Genomic DNA, 18,786 nt, shown 5'->3' with positions numbered 1-18,786 from the left:
CCTGTCTGTATTAGCTTCTTACTGTTGCTTCAACAAATTACCACAAGTCTGGTGGCTTAAAAACAAGAGAAATTGATGATGTTACAGTTCTGGAGGTCAGAAGTACTAAACATCAAGGTATTGGCAGGGACACATTCCTTCTGGAGCCACCAGAGAAGATTGTTTTCCCCTTGCCTTCCCAGCTTCTGGCAGCTGCCCATATTGCCCATGGCCCCCTTCCGTCTTCAAAGCTAGCAATCACCTCATTGTGCTTTCCTCATCACATTGCTGTGTCCACCTCTGTTTCTGACACCACATCATCTCTCCCTCTGCTGTCATTGCCACATTGTCCTCTCTGACTTTGATCCTCCTGCTCTTCTTGTGAGAACACTTATAATGACATTGGATAATCTGATGATCCAGGAAAATCACCCCATCTCAAACTCTTTAATTTAATCACATCAGCAAGGTCCTTTTCGTCAGGTATCATAACATATTTACAGGTTCCAGAGATTAGTGTGTGACCACATACAGGGACCACTTTTCAGTGCCCCATACCATCTTTTATTACCTCCCTTCTCCATGTTAACTCTTACTCATCTTGCAGATCTCAGCCAAAGTGCCACTTCCTACAGGAAGCTTTCCCTGACTGCTGGTCTCAAAGAGGTGTTATTGTCACACGTTCTCACAGAACAAGCTTTCTCTCATTTGTAGCATTGCTCTTAGTTTCTTATACACTGATTTGTGTGACTACTTGGCCAAGACTTCTTTCCAAGGCTGGCGTATAAAATTCATAAGGTCAGGGAATGTGTTCGGTTTTACTCACTGTAAATTCCAAACTCCATGCACAGTGCCTAGAACATGATAGGTACTCAAAAAATATTCCCTCAGTGAATGAGTGAACCATGAATACCTATACTCTTATATTTGGTGGGGGAGGGGAGGGCTTGTAATTTTTTAAGAAGGGCCCCCAGACCAGAGGTAGGAGGTCAGGTTTCAATAGCACCAAAGAACTATTCATAAGCCCTTATCAGATTGTATATCAAAAACATATTCTGATCAACACAATTCATTAAAATACGAATTGTTCCCCTCCATATTTTTACAAAAGACCATATTAACCAAGAAGAACCCATTAAATTGATTATGCTTCCTCTAAAACTTTAACTTGCCCTCCATATAGACATGAATTAAGTGGGTTAAACAAAATAAATACAGCCTCTAGCTATGGCATACAAGTCTACAACATTAAAAATGCACATTATTCTCTCTTAGCTTTTAAAAAACATGCAGCTGCTTTTTGCTTCTAGTTGTCCTTCTCTTTTTGCTTGTACGTGATGATGGCTGCAGCAAGTTGGGAAACAGATTCCTGTAAGCATTATGCATTATTTAGTGTGAATTTACATACCGTTCTGTTTTAAGTGCTTCACAAGTATCCTATAAATACAGGGAATTATCTGTCTGTCTAGGCAGAGAGGAAAAGCAAGTTTGGAAAAGGAATTTGCAGGAAGATTCAAAGTGTTGTCCTGACAATTCTGAATTCTATTGTCTGTTCATTGATTTGAATGTCTTATAACTGTGCATCATAAAGCTGTTTTATAAATATTCAGTATTCTATATTAATATAATATTTATATATTGAGATGTTGAAGTATCACAAGAATGGAAAAACAAGCACCACATGTGCTCACCATCAAATTGATATTAATTGATCAACACTTATATGCACATAGAGTATTAACATTCATTGGGTATTGGGCAGGGGGGAGGGGGTAAGAGGGGATGAGTAAACTCCCACCTAATGGGTATTGTGCTCACTGCCTTGGGGATGGACACATTTGAAGCTCTGACTCGGGCAGGGCAAAGGCAATATATGTAACTTAAACATTTGTACTCCCGTAATATGCTGAAATTTAAAAAAAAGATATTTCATATATGTTTATAGATAGTCAACAATTCATTTAAGCTGCATTTTGTAGTTATAGTAAATAATATAACACAGAAACCCACATGGAAATTATCTTATAAAAGTAGCCTGCAGAAGGGTAGCAGAGGATAAATGTATTAAAATTTTTTCATATGGGATAAATGCAGAAAAACAAAATGATGTTGGATTATAGTCGTCTTTAAATGCCATGAGGAAAGTGGCATTAAAGACTGGCTATTTTATAAAGAAAATAGGCTCATATTAAGAGGTTTCTAGGTAGTGAGTGGCCAAAGAAGAATTGAGCTTTGAAAAGATAGTCAGCACTGTCAGTTAGAGGAAGGATCAAATGAAAGCAAGGAGGAAACAACCATTCAGGAGGCCATTACAAACTCCCAAGCCAAATATAGCGAGACTGTGACTTAATTAGTGGAAATGGGATGAAGAGGAGAAAGCAATACTGGAGACGTTTTGGGAGAAAAACATTTGATTTTATGTAAAATAATACTCATCACCACTTTAAGCCAAAGGGAGCAAATTTTAAGAATTTACTACATTAGAATAAATTATTCTGGGCCAATTAATTCCAAAGATGATGAAGATATATTTGGAAAATCAGTGTATAGTATTAGATCAGGTTTTAAAATGAATATTTATATATATGGAAAGTAAAATATGTCTGGTATTGGAGATGAAAGCAACATCTTGCCACCATTTTCAAGGTACAAAATGATATATAAATTCACCCCTAATCCCTTCTCTGTGACTTGATGCCCTAAAAAGGGCCACTGTTCTGTCCGTGGCTGAGCGTAAAGGCTGATGCCTTCTTTACATAATGGTACATAGAGTTGTCTTCTCACCGTGTGCAAGACAAGATGATAAATTCTATGCCTAATTCTTACAGCAAGTATTTTATAAAATGAATATTTGATTCAACTCTGAAGGTCTAAGCAGGGGTCCTCAAAGTACGGCCACATATGCGGCCCACCGAGGACATTTATCTGGCCAGCCAGGTGTTTTTGCCACCGCTGCCTGTCCTGCTTAGCAGCCACCTGGTCCCAGACCCACAGTGTACATGTGTGGAATGTGTACCCCACTCTCCAACGGCCTTTCAACGGTCTGAGGGACAGTGAACTGGCCCCCTGTTTCAAAAGTTTGAGGATCCCTGGAAGGCTTGGCTCAGACGCTTATTAAAGAGAATCCTTCATTTAAGAGGGAAACCAGACCTAGAATTATATACACTGACAGTGATGTGTGTTGGAAAGATGGGAATTAAGCCTTTCCTTACTTTTGTTTCCATGACATTGTATTTGTAATTTTGAAAGGACCCAACCAGGTTTCTTTCCAGAGTTTAACCCGCTCATCCTTTCACTCCTATGTCTCTCAATCTGTCTGCCACAAAGTATGTACCTACTGTTTGTTCAATACATAATTGTTCACTAATCCATTCCAGGAACAAAGAGAGGAATTAGGTGGCCTTGAATATTAAGTAGGATTCTCTTGATCACAGAATGCTTAGAACTTAACCAAATAAATGCTGCTAGAAAATATAAATGTCTGTGAAGACATGGGCTATGACAGCCCTCTTGGGTCCTTCTTCACTGACTTATACAGTATGTGGTATACATCCATTACCCAAATGATTGCTAGAATGAATCAAACAGGATAGAATTGAATGGAATAGTTGGTAGATTGTAGGAACAATCTGAACTTCTGATAGCAGTCTTGCCGATGAGCATTGTTGGTGTTGCTGGGTGTATAAAATTTAGATAGCTATAAAAATAGTTTAGGAGGCCCTAAAGAGATGTGTGCTTTGCTTTAAAGCCCTCTGGGTTTCTTAGTGAATAGATTTGTTTGGGTAATTGTGAGTGAGGATTTTCTTGTAAACACTAGGGACTGTTCAGTTTAATTGTGTTGCATCTGGTGCTGACTCTGTTTTTTTCCAAAATATTTTCCTCTTTTGTATTATGTGCCTTGGATAAGGCCAAAGGATTCATTGCAACATTTATCTTTGTTATATAGGCTGTGTTCCTTCTGTAACTTTATTATCTTTCTGTTTTCAATTGCGATGACCTTTACTAGGTTTTGATTACATGCTAGACTTATTTACCCTCATACTGAACTCATGAGGTTAGAATCATTATAATTCTCTTAATGCAGAAGTGGAAACTGAGACTCAGAAAGGTTAAGTGACTTGTGCAGGGTCACACAATTCGTAAATGTTAAAATCAAGGTTAAAACTCCAAAGGTCATATTTTTTTTCTATTAAAACAAATTTTTATCAACCTTTATTACTTCTTTATCTCTTTATTATATATGTTACATCTACTGACCGTACACTATAATATCATATTTCTAAATTAAATAATAGATTAAATTAACTTAAAATTAATTTTGACTACTGTGCTACTACCACAGATGCAAAACTAGTATTATTTTCCAGAAATAGAGATATCATGAGCATTAATTCAATACAAGAATGTGATTGTATTGTGATGGGATATTGTTGCCTGTGGGCAAGTCCTGAACTTGACACTTGTTTATAAACCTTTATATAGGTTTATATAAAGCAGTTGAGAAAATGTCAGGTGTGAGAGACGTTGCATAGGTCTGTTTTGCACTGCTATGAAGGAATACCTGAGGCTTGGTAATTTATAAAGATAAGAGGTTTATTTGGCTCATGGTTCTGCAGACTGTACAAGCATGGTGCCAACATATACTTCTGCTGAGGGCTTCAGGGAGCTTCCAATCAAGGCAAAGGCGAAGAAGGAGCAGGTGTGTCACATGGCCCCACCCCTATCACTGGGAATTGAATTTCAGTATGAGATCCGGAGGGGCCAAATATCCAAACCATAGCAGACACATTGTTGTCATTGACATGATCTCCTGCAAGAGTAAAATTTAATTGAAGTGAGAATAAGTCACTATATGATTTAACATTACTTAATGCTATATCTATGCACCAAAATGGTATTCCATCTAAATTATAACTTCTTCCGCTCACACTTTGGAAAACACAATATTCAACTTTTCAGGTAAAGCTCATTAGGGGAGCCAGTGTTTGGCTGGTTCAAGCTACACACCTCCAGGTAAGAAAACAATTATTGCTAGTTCTGCCATCCGGATCACTATAGATCAATTTCTCACTCCATGGATGCATGCTAAATGTTTTTGTACAACCAGCTAACTTCTGGACCTAGCATCTAATTAAACTAACAACAAATAAAATAGGCAAGGTGATATATGAACATTGATAAAGTTCAAATAATTTATGAAGAAGTTGCAAGTAACATAAACTCTCTTCTACTCATATTTCTGATGTGACAGGTTCAGTATCTTCCTACGTAAAGCCTTCTTTAATCTCTACAATGACTTTGCCTCCCTTGAGTTTTTTAGCAGCCTATGTTACAGCCTACAATTTAACTTGTTAAATTTTGTGATAAATATGAAAATAGTTTATTAAATAATTAACTTGAAAATAACAATTTACAGAAAATCTAAAACCCATTAATTTACTGTAGACATTAAGTTTATACCACTAAGTCAGTAGGTCCATGTGCAAAGTTGGTCAGACTCTCTCCTCTCTCTTTGGACCTCTGTCTCTGTCTCTATCTATCTCTGTCTCTCTCTCTCTGTGTATGCCTGTGTGTGTGTGTGTGTCTGTGTATCTCTCTCTCTCACACACATACACCACACATACACATACACACACACACATGATTTACACGGAATTTTGTGCAATCAGTAAGGGTCTCTTTCTCCAATTTGCTAATGCCTGGACAGTTGAAAGCACTGTTGATTTCAGTTTGCATTGAGCTGTCTTTAATCTCTTAAATGCCCTGTATTACAAAGTTTTTGTGAATGAATTTTCACTGTGTGCTAAGATTCACGTTCACCACACTAAAGTTGTTTAGAGCACAGACGCCCATACTCTGATGCAGCAGTCCCCCTTTTTGGCACCAGGGAACAATTTCAAGGGAGACAGTTTTTCCATGGCTAGGGTTAGGGGAAGGGGGAGCTCAGGCATGATGCAAACCATGGGAAGAGACTGTAAATATAGATGAAGTTTTGATCCCTTGAGTGTTATTCACTTTCTGCTGTGTGGCCTGATTGCTAACAGGCCACAGTCCGGTACCAGTCCGTAGCCCAGGGGTTGGGGACCACAGCTCTAAGGGACTCTTATCCTGGAGAGAAAATTCTGCAACTCTACCAATGTTTAAATCATCAAATTTTGATAGAGTTTTTGGGTTAACCACTCTAGATGCTTTTTCTATCACACATGACAAGCATCTTCTCTAGTTCAGTAGGAAACTTCTCTGAATCGATAATGTACTTTTGCTTAAAATACTTTGTTTGGAAAGAATTCAAATATTAGCTCTTTAACTGTCTTTTTAAGACCCATTCTCTTTCCAGTCTCATATAAGCATTATGGTCTGCTTGCTCTGTGTTCTAGTCCCATAAGCCTTACTATTGTTGTTTTTGTTTTTCGTTGCTGCAGAAGACTTCTATTTCTTTGATTTGGAATTCATGCTACTTCCTGTTTCCTATCTTGTGTATCAACTATATCTCAGTTCTTACTATCTTAGGAAAATTGTCCCTGGTGACATAAACTAAGCCAGGTCTCTGTGTTTACGTATTTTTATACTACCCTACACATTTCCTACCTTGGAGACATTAAACCTGCAATCACTTAATTATATAACATAATTAATATATTTCTTTCCTGATATTTCTTTTCCTAAAAGTAAGATCAATATATTTTTTTTTTTTATTTTACTGCTATATTTCTCATGCTGGCATGAGCATGTGTCTGTGTCTGGTGCATAGTAGGTTAGATAGTTGTTAGATGAAAATGAATGAACACATGGGTTTACAAATGAATAGATGAATGGATGACTCTTCAGGTATTTATATTTAGAGAGGAGAGAGTATTTTTCAGGTAACCATAATGGTTTTCATAACTACCATATTAGACATTACAGAAAGCACACTTAAAAGTGGTATATTTGGAGACAATTAGGAGAGATACAGGCAGTGATGTTGAAGCTGCATTTTATTTAGTTTTTTTTTTTTTTTAATTTATTTATTTCCCTTGCAGGGCAACACCTGTGAACTGTTCAGGCTAATTAGCATCACCTGGTGGTGATTGCTTAAGGAGAGCCTATGAATTAAGCTCTTGATTGGATGACTGTTCAAGATCTCTTTTCAAAAATTTTTCTTTTTCCTTTGTAAATAATCTGTGACTTTTTTTTCCTTTGGCATTCTGTCATTTGTGGAACTTGACGATCTGCTTTATGTTTTACCTTTGCATCAGCACTAAGGACGCTATCAGTCAAAATCATTTGGCAAAGGCCAATGTTGGCCATGGAACAGCAAGAAAGGTTTCAAGGTGAAGGACAGCGATCACCAGGTTTCCATGCCCGGATGCTTGTCATTCCTGTGCCCTTCACCCTGGTAGCTGCTCCTGCACATCACCCCTCCCCTACACATTTGCAACTTGCTCACCCGCTTATCTCACATACCCATGTGTTTTGGACATGAGGTGAGGAGGTGGAGGAGGGGGAATGGGAATGTAATAGTAGGTTTGGGAGTGCAGGGGAATAGCAAAGCAAGAAAATAGATGAGAGCAGCAGGCGGCAGTGGGAAGGCCTGCTGAGAGCGGAGACAGGCAGCATTTATATCCCAACCTTATGTCTCCCAGGCCAGTTTTGGCTCTGTGTTCTTCCTTACCAGGCTGGTGTGCCTTGTCTGGAATGTCCTTGTCGCTTGGAATATTCATATGGGCCTCCAAGACCCAGCTCAAACAACACCTGATACCACCACATGAATCAGTCCTGTTTGTGTGTTCTGTTTTGTTTTCATATCAATTTTAAGGTATGTTTATGTTTCATGCCTAGTAGACTGTGAGTGCCTAAGAAGTGAGGATTTGGATTTATTCACATGTATTTATAGGAAAAGTTCTTGGCTTAGGGCAGATGCTGAATAAATATCTGTTGAAAGAATGAATGAATGGTATTAATGTCATATTTATTTTAAAAAAGGCTATTTCAACAACATATACCAGTTGAAAACTCATGGGTTTTAGAGTCAAGCAGAGTCTCCATTCTTCCCTTATCACCTCATGTTTTGTGAAACGTCTGTAAATATGTGAGCCTCAGTTTCCTCATCTGTGGAGGAAATCAAATAGGTTTTATATATGGGGGCGTGTGTATACACACATATGTATACATATCTCTGTGTTTACGTACATACACATACATAGAACACCTCATGTTCACCTAAGTAAGCCCTCATAGGGCCTACTTAGAGCTCATCATCTCCTATTTCTGTCCTTTCTCCCACAAGCATATGGGTCTGGAATAATGTCTGTAGAAATGTTGATGATTCGGGTAATATACATTATACCTGTTTAAAGCTTTTATATAATTTTTAAAAAAGAGCATCTGCTGTAAATGATTGCAGGATTTGCCACTAGAGGAAAAGCAATCCATGAATACAGCCATCCTACTTGGCAGTCTATTTTGAGGATGTTGACAGTCCCTTCCAAAATCATCTCATGCTTAGAAGGCATCAGAAGTCCCCTGACCTCTTGAATGAGATTTGCGTGAGACTCCTCCACTCAGTTGTCAGCACGTTCTGTATTATTTGCCAAAAGCATCCAGGTTATTTCCACTGGTAAATAGTCAAACTAACAATCCACAGCTTCCCCACAGCCACTGAACTTCAGAAATGGAGGTATGGAAACTGATCGCGGTGCCAGTATAAGAAGCTATATCTATACAGTCTCTGACTTCTGCTTCTACCTTTTGTGCCTGTGATCACGTAATGCCTATTTCCTGAGCCTTACTTCCTGCATCACTGAAAATTGGGATAATAACAACACCCTTGAATACTTGAGAAATAAATACCCATGATAGAAATCGCAGGTCCTGCCTGAGTAGGAGCTCAGTAAATATAAGTCTTCTCTGATCTGGCCTCTGACAAAACCTGCTCTGAGCCTTGTATCATACTGTGGTCATACCTTTCTCTTCCTGTCCTTTAACCTTTTGAAAATCATTGCTCCATACACATTTAAAGATCTTAGATGATTTTTTTTTTACGTATTAGAAAGAAGCATACACACTTATTAAGGATAAGAAGAGCCTGTGAATGATTATAACTAAGCTACTTATTCATAGGTTTCATAAAGAACCCAGAATGATTTTTTTTTTCTCTTAAAGCCACCAGTTGAGCAGCTGAAAAATGCTGATTTTTTTTCTTCAAAACCACATAAGGACCAAGAGAACAACAACAACAACAAAAAATGCCCTGCAGCACTCTTCAAAGATGGCAAGGATGTTTTTCTGGCACTAAAACAAGTATTATTTGTCAAACATTACTGGGAAAATTGAATATCTCAGTCCCAAAAGGAAACAGCCTTTCTACCTATTGTGAAGCAGAGAGGAATTGTGATTTATTGAGGGTACCTGTTCCAGGCATTCAATTAAGTGTTTTAGATACAGTAACTCATTTACTTCTTATAAAAACCCAGTTATCAACACTAAAGATTGGGAAACAGATTCAGATATGTTAAATGTATGCCTAAATACAAAATGATAGAATGTAGCATCACCAAAATTTGAACTCCTTTTTATTACTTTATAGCATGCAGCCTAACCAAATATTCAAAAGTTGGGTTCCAATAAAGCTCCTAGTGTGTCCATCTGTATAATTTGTGAACAATTTGCAAATGATTCCCTACGTTTCCTTCTTTTTCTGTGTCTCTTCCACCTGACAAACTCTTTGCAAAATTGAAAGCTCTTTTATAAGAAACTTCCCAAATCCAGCCTCATCCCTTAATCTGTCCTACCTCTATATTCCCATTGTACATTTTACTTTGTTATAACATTTATTACCATCTATGTTAATAATCTATGTATCTATAAATGATGCTCTCAATTATACTAGATTGTCAGCCCTTTGAGGGCAGATTTTAGTTTGAGCTATTAAAATCTGACATTTCCAGGTCAAAATTATGAAATATCAATAACTTTAATAGTTCATCTTTACTATATCCTACTCATTTTTTAATCTATCACAGACCATAGAATAATGCCTAATTAAGAAAAGAAAAAAAAAAAACATGTTTAGGGCAAACTAGGAAACCCACCTGACATTTTAAACATTATTCCATTTAATCATCAGTACAACTATCTGAAGTTGTATATTATAACAATTTTATAGATAATAATCATGTAGCTCAAAATATTTTAGTAAATATTTTTTAAATTGTATTTTTTAGATAATTGCTAAGTTAGTGGTTTTTATCTTACTCTCAAACTCATTCCATTTCTACCATTGAAGCTCACTAGTTACATCCTCATTGAATGAAACCAAACACTACTGAGTTGAAGCAAAAGTGGGAATCATTTTTTGAATTTTAGAATAACACTTCACATTTTTTTCTGTGATTTGAGGCACAAATATAAATTCATATAAAATGTACTTTCCAATACTATGAATATTAGGTACAAAATCACCAGTGTTTCATATCCGCTCAGATAGAAAATCTTGTTTTAACATTGTTTATCATAAGTTTACTCCTATAAGACCTCAGCTGCTTCTTCATACATGCCTTTTTGATCAAATTTTAATCCAGTGGGCCGTGTAATTCTGCTTCTAGTCCCACAATGACATGCGTGTTTATTGTGCAAGCAGCATGGCCTTTACCCTCACGTGTCTACTGCAACTGTCTCAGCGTGTGTCTCAGAGGCTGTTTCAACTGTTAGAAGTTTCTAGTGAGAGAGTTATCTCCATAAAGATATATTCTGCTCTCTCTCCCTATTGCTTCACCTCTCACAAAATACGACCTTCTCACCAGGTCTTTCTCTTCTTTCATGTCTTTTAAAATATATGTGCTGAATAGAGAGAGTGGAGAAAGCAGGAGGAAGAGGGAGACAGAGAGAGAGAGGGTGAAGAGGGAGAGGGGGAGAGACATTAACTGACTTTTGAGGATTAGAGAGAAAGAGAGAGGAAGAGATTGACTTTTAAGGACGGAAAGTCTGGAATTGATAGACCACCAAAGTAAAGTTGCCTTCCAGAGTCCTCATCCTAATCCAAGTTGAGAATTCTAACAACAACATAGTAAACAGCTATGTAAAAATAATATATGACAAAGGAACTATCCAAGTATATGAACACGAAAAATGTGCACTCTGAACAGTTTCAGCTCTAATTATGCGGGTATACAAATCAGCAAAAGCAGCTGTTTTGGTGACTGCATTTTATTGACTTCAGATTAGCAAAGATTTGAAAAGGTATTCATTGACTGTGACATTGCGCCTGTCTTTTTTATCCCTGAAAGACCGTTCTGTGAGACACTGTTATGATTCAAATGTCATTCACACTGGAGTAGCGGGAACAAAGCAGAATTTCCAATAGAAGAAGATCTAATTAAGGGAATAATATATGCTTATTGTCAGCACCTAATTAGTTTCCCCTGCATTCGTGTTTATAAAGGTGGCTCTGTTATAATTACAGTTCAACAAGAAGTAGTTATGTAATATGTCCCATTGTAGAAAATATAACTAAGATACTTGAAGTTCTTCTTCCTTCTTCCTCTACACACATCAACACACAGCCAATAGAGATATCAAATGGTTACATTCACTCATTACTTTATTCTCCACAGTGTGAGACACATACTAATAAGTTCAGTGGAGAAAAGAAAGTACTATTATTTTACCATTCATTGAATCCAACTTCTGTGGCATATAAGCCTGTGAGTTTCGGAGGTTATTAGAAGTTCACTGTGTGTTTTCTTGTGTGTTAAAAATGATAGTTCTCTTTTAGACTCGCTCTCTCCTGCACATGCATTCTCTGCAAAAGGATAATAGACATAGATGTGGATTGCAAATGTATGCAAAAATACTCAAATTAGGGGATTGCACCCTTAAAAAAGAAATACTCAAATTATAATGATATTCTGTGTTCATGGGGGTGGTAAACTGAGATCAAAGACAATCAAATGATTTTCTGTGCAGACATCTCAAAAGAAAATTTGGACCATGCCAAGTCACTATCACTTGTCTTTAAGAAAATGTGTTAAATTCAATCAAGAACACATAAGACCCTCCACATCTGATCCCTGCAAACTCTCAATCCCTCTTTGCCGCATTTATTTAATATGCTAATTTAAAACAGTTTAGTACAGCTGCAGAACAGGATCATGCTAGGTGCTGTTACAAATAAGCCTCAACATTTCAGTGGCTTAACAAATTAGAATATTAATTTTTATTCGTGAAACTGTAAAAGGAGGACGTTACTGGTCAGGAGATTATTTATCTCCACATGTTGATTCAGACCCCAGGTTAATCTCAATCTCAAGGCTTTCAGATTTTGCTGCTAACTGAGATATAAACAATGAACAATAAAAACTCACTTCTTAAAATGCTGGCCCAGAAGTGCCATACATCACTTAAGTTCACTTTCCGTTGATAAGAACTAAGTCACAAGACATATGTTTGAGAACTAAAGTTTGTTGCTGGGTAACCTTTTCCCAGTGATAATTCCAGATTATAAAAGAGAAAGCACACATTCTGCCACAAAATCAACCATCTTTTCCACATCATTCCTATAGAGCATGCTGCTTCATTGCTCTATGCCATTTTGTTTGGTGAATTCACACTCAATCTTCAAACTACTGTCAGGCATTATTTCTCTTTACAGTTATCTGTGATCTTCCAAGACAAGACAAGACATTGCCTCTTTCTTACAGCTACAATATCTATAAATCTTTCTAGTAGAGTAGGTAAAATGTTTATGTATTACTATTTAATTGTCTGTCTCTTATAGCCATTTCTACCATCATTTCTATTGTCTTTTTCCGCTTTTTCCACTCCCTGAGCTGTTTCATCTACCTCCATTGCTTCAATTACTATTTATGTTTCAATGACTTCCACATCTATATTTCTGGCATAATGCTTTTCTTAGATCTTTAGGCTCATATAGAAATATACACTTGGAAATATTTGATATGAGCGTACTATTGTCTGTTGTTGAATTTAAAACCACCCCAAAACTTAGTGGCATCAAATAACAAGTTTAGTGTATTTATGGTTTTGTGAGTCGACAATATAAGCAGATTCCAGAAGAGGTGTATCATCCTTATCCCAGAGTGAATAGAGTTTTCAACTAGGGTGACTCAAATTCCTGGGGATGGCTTGTTTTGATTAACTAGGTCCATATATTTGTGCCCTCAGCTCTGGCTGTCAATTGGATTACTTGGTTCTTGTTCCTACCATTTTTACTGGGTTTGGAACATTCAATACATGTACAGACACCCGGAATAATTTCTCAATCTCGTCTCTTTCTGTCTGTCTGTCTGTCTGTCTCTCTCTCTCTCTCTCTCTCCCCACACACACAGCATAACAGTCTCAGGATACTTACATTTTCTACTTGGCATCTGGGGTACCCCAGAATGACTTTTCCAATGTCCCAGAATATCATATCTGCCACATTCTCTGGGTTGAAGTAAGACGATAAGTCCAGGCCAAATTCAAAAGAAAGGAAATTAGGTTTATACTTCCAGTGGGGAGGTTAGCAAAGAACTTGAAGCCATCTTTCAACTCTACAGACCATCCCCTTGTTATAAATTTATTTACTCCTAATGAAAAATGCAATTACCCCTCCCAAATCTCCACAAATTTCATTCCCTTATAGTGTTAAGCAAAGTCAGGATCTTGTCATGGAAATCAGGTCCAGGTTTAGATGACTCTCTTCACATGATGAGATTAATGAAGACGATTTCTCTTGTTCTGAAGATCTTTGAACTAAAGAAACTTATTTTATATCTTACATAAACTCAACACACAAAAAATGATACAACAGTAATTATTTTCCATGATTACTTCCTTGTGAGTCATCCTCCTCTTCCTACAAGAAATAGGTCATATTTGTTTGTTGTTGTTGTTGTTGTTGTTGTTTGTAAGCTTGCTTCTTGCTCTTAGAAAGTTTGGGAGTCCAAAAGTCTATTTTTGTTGTTTAATGTCTCTGTTCCTTATAATCCAAAAATGATAATGCTTCCCCTAATTTTTCTCTTAATTTTTATAGGTTTCCTATGAATATTATTGTGCTACACACTCTTAGATATCAGCTATATCCATTCATGTCTTTGAGACAAGATATTCTCTACCCTCAGCCTATGTAAAGCTAAAATGGAACAAAAGCATTAAGATTCTTAAAAACTGTGTCATAATAGGATCTATCAATTATTTCCCTAAAATGCTTATTTACATGGCTTTTTGTATAGCTGAATGTTTCTGGAATACACTGCCTTACACATTTCTGAAGTCTTAACAAAGGGGATCACAGCCTACACTGGACAACATTTTTGCACTGAAACTGTTTTTCACTTTTTCACTGAAAAGATTCACTTTGTGAATCTTTTGTTGGGCGAGACAGGAGAGAAAGAGCAATTTTATTTTAGAATCAAGCAAGTTTTACTTCTTTATGATTCTGCTATATTATCTTCAAAAACTCAACATTTTCCTCTTTGGCTCAATTTTCTCTTGTTATATTTTAACATAGTGAGCTTAAAGGAGCCTATTACCATTTTCAATGTTTTACCTAAAAATCTCCTAGCCAGATCCATGAGTCAATTAAATTAGCTTTCTATTTTCCACATTTCCTCATGCATCAGTGTTGCCAAATATTCTGCCTCTGCATAACAATTGTCTCCTTTTCTCTAATCTCCATAAAATTTCCTCATTGTGTTTCAGTCCCTCCTCACAGTGTTAAGAAATTTCTGGCTTGCATCTACCACTTCAAAGTCAATGCTACTCGCTTTAAATTTTTGTCATAGTGGCATACCATTTATAGATAACACATTTTTTTTTAGTGGTCAACTATTGCTGTGTTACAAAGTACTTCCAAATTAATGCATAGTGCAACCACAGTTTGGTTATGCACATAAATTTGTTTTGGTCCGGACACAGTGGCTCATGCCTGTAATCTTAGCACTTTGGGAGGCTGAAGCAGAAGGATTATTTGAGCTCAGGAGTTCAAAACCAGCCTGAGCAAGAGTGAGACCCCATCTCTGCTATAAATAGAAAGTAATTAGCCAAACAACTAAAAATAGAAAAAATTAGACAGGTGCGGTGGCACGTGCCTGTACTCCCAGCTACTCGGGAGGCTGAGGCAGGCGGATCACTTGAGCCCAGGAGTCTAAGGTTGCTGTGAACTAGGCTGAGGCCACGACACTCTAGCCTAAGCAACAGAGTGAGCCTTTGTCTCAAAAAAAAAAAAAAAAAAAAGTTTTGATCAGGAATTTGGGTAGTGCACAGTTATAATGACTTTCCTATGCTTTGCAATTACTTGAACCCTCATCTGAGGTGGCTCAGTTAGCTGGGGATGGCTGAGACAGCTCGATAAGAGCCAACCTTACAATGTAAGCTCATCTTTTGGTTGCAGTTGAGATTCTCTAGCTGGATAAGGATCCTCTCTCATCTCATTTTATATATAATCATTTCCCCCTAGTTAACTGAACTTCCTTTCTATAACATTACTCATTTTACTTAGAAACCTGGTGACTTGCTCCTTTATCTTATGAAACTGAATCTTCTATATCACTCTTGTTTGCCACTATACCAGTGTACCACTAATACATTGTCTGTAACATGGCAGGTAGTCACTAAATGTTTAATGAATTTTGAAGCCATCAATTATTTTTCAGTTCCCACTGGCACACAAGAGAATGATCGCAGTGACAGTTCATCTCTGTGAGGTAGATGCATATTTGTCCAGATCTAAGCATACATAGAATCTATCAAAGATATATTAAGACAGGTTAGCCAGAGAAAAACTCAAGTCATGATGGAGAGTGAAGAGACAAAGGCTTTAACCAGTAAGACAGCACTCAGAATAGAATTTGACAGTCGCTTTGAGTCCAGAGGGAACAGAATCATATCAAAAGGTGGAAAAAGAGTGACATTGCAAACAAACAAACAAACCAAAACAACAATGCTTAGGCAAATAGTTCAGTACTGGGGCTGTGGATGTATGCATTGTCCCATTTGGTTGTGCTTGGAGAGAGAAAATTCATAGATCTGACAACCTAAATCACTTAGCTTTGAGTGAATTTATTAGAACTCTTTAAATCAGTGGTGGGATATGGCTGGAAATGGATAGGAGTTAAGTCTATAAATCATGTTTTTTTTGTTTTTAGGGGGTGAGGATGAGAGTAGAGAGTTGAAAAGAATTCAAAGAAAGCCATCACTAAGGAAGAATAATGGATAATAGCTTTTAAACTCCTAGCCATTGCTATTTATCTAAAATGACAGAAAGATATTTATGTTTATTGGCCAGGCATGGTGGCTAAGGCCTGTAATCCCAGCACTTTGGGAGGCCAAGAGTTCAAGGCCAAGAGTTTGAGGCCAAGAGTTCAAGACCAGCCTGGGCAACATAATGAGACCCTGTCTCTACAAAAAAAAAAATTAGAAAAAAAAATTAAAATGTATGTTTATTAATTCATTAATGAATTAGAAGGAAAGGATACTGATAATTATAGACTTGGACATAGTTGGATATTGAGAAAATTTTTTTGTTAACTGAAATAAAAAGTGATCTGAAAGCCATACTGCAAATGGTCTCTCAGGTTTTGCTTGTGTGTTTTATAATTGGCTACAATAATATATGTTCTAATACATCAAACACCTATTAACCTGAGTCCTTATGTGTGAATGCTTCACTGATTCAACTGTGGTTTTTCTGTTCATTATAGCCCTGTGTTAATGATACATTAGCTAGTGGTCAATCTGTCTACCATAGTGAGATGGGCTCAGTCCTCCAGGCATGGACTAAAGTGCTAGATCCACATATATGATTCCATGATTATGTGCTGATTTCACACACAGAAAAAGGTATTCTTGTCTTCACAGTTCTAGCTCCATCATTGGGCTGATTGTGGCAAAAGTTAAATATAATAATGGACTTCTTAGAAACTGTAGGGTAACAGAAGCTTCCTAAATCAGACCCTCTCCCTATCTTTCCTCCAAAAACCATACCAATCAACAAGGAGAGCAACATGTAAGATAACTTGTCACCCACACCTGCCACATAACTACAGTACAGAGAATTCTACAGTCTTTAAGTTATAAGAAGTAGGGATATACAGAGAAAACCAGCAGATCCTGTTCCAGAGTCACACGGAAACCAAGGCAGGTAGGAACACTATAAAAATAGAAGTCAGCAGATGTCCATTACTGTAGAACTGTAGAACACAGATAAAAATTACCTTAAGAAAGAAAAGTTCCACACAAATTGAAGGAAAATGAAAGCATATTTGAAATCTGGTGGTCTGTGGTACTTGATATTGTGAAATTGGGAGAAAGTAGCCAGAATATGTGTGAGAACAGAATGAACAGTATTAGGAAGACAGAACTTTTTGGTAAGAAGTGGACTTGGAAGGGAGAGGACTATTTCTAGGCTTGACGGTGGAGAATGAGAGAGAGAAAAGAGGGAGATAGAGAGAGAGAGAGAGAATCATAGAATTAGAAGATACATTCAGCCCTCCTTCAAAGGGTGTCATTTCTTAAAGTATCTGCATGCACTTCATGGAAAGAAGTGCTCTTCAACTAAGAAATTTACTAAGGCACCCAGACTCTTAACTTTGTCAGTAGGAAATCATCTGTTATTATTTGTCCAAGACAGTATAAGACATGTAACATTTAATAAAATATGTGTAATCAGATATATCACTTTAGTATAAGAAGAACAAACATTAAAAATAGTTTAGTTGATGAAAAAATTCTTTCCTCCAAAATGTTCAACCTCAAAGCACAAGTGGACTCTAAGATCTCAACTTAAATATATTTCAATAAGTCTTTAAAGTAGAAAATAAAACACCTAGAGTCAGTGATTCATGAACTCAGAAGAGAAATGGCCAAACATGAGAAAGATTCAAAATGAAAATTAGACAAATTTATTATAAAAAGACAATAAAAAATTCACATGCTTATAACCTCATGCTAAACCCCCTACATTGTAAACTTCTCAAAGTATAAATCCCTACAGTATAACTCTTAAGTTTTTTTAAAAAAAGGTATCTTGGAATGAAAAAATCTAAGGGACGCTATGTGATTTTGCAAAATCAATAATGGGGAAATTTAATATCATCATCTACATTGTTGGCAGTAAAAATTCTTGCCGTACGTTCGAGCTCTGCTACAGATGACACCTTCTACAAATGATGGAACCAGCTCAAAGATTTTAAGAATTAAAAAAAAAAAAGTCTTCATTGAAATCTGAGAAATAAATGTGAGCCTTTCTGGTTCTAAAACTATTAAGCACAGGAAAGGCCAATCCAAATACTTAGTCAAGGTGTCCAGTAGGTAAGTTGTCTACTACTGACCCTAAAATGATCTCCCAGGGGCTGTAAGTCACATACTTGAAAATCTTGGAGAACATTCTTCCTAATTAGCCTAAGTAGTATAAACTTCTATTCAAGCAAGAGCTTACAAGAAAATATTGATTAACTAGTAATTACGCCTAGTGGATTGCCCTTGTCTTCCTTCATAGATTCCAATCTCCAAGAGGACAGAGGTGGTGGTTTTTATCTATCCATTGCAACCACTGAGTAGGATTTTGGTCCTATATATTTACTGAACTACTGATATGAATTTAATTATTAATAGATTCCCCCTACGCAGGATTAGGAGATACTAAGTCAAGTCACCTATTTCTTCCCTTTTTTATACTTCATCATCAATTTTTCAGGGTTCTAGATCAATACACAACTAATTTATTAAGCCCATTTGGATCATGACAACTTTTATCCTATATGGTAAGGAATTTTTCGTGTGTGTGTGTTAACTACAGACTATTTACATTATAAATGTTTCTTTTTT

The sequence above is a fragment of the Microcebus murinus genome, chromosome 20 (assembly GCF_040939455.1).
Source record: "Microcebus murinus isolate Inina chromosome 20, M.murinus_Inina_mat1.0, whole genome shotgun sequence".
NCBI lineage: Eukaryota > Metazoa > Chordata > Mammalia > Primates > Cheirogaleidae > Microcebus > Microcebus murinus.
The sequence above is the reverse complement of the archived record's forward strand: the minus strand, read 5'-3'. Positions refer to the sequence as shown.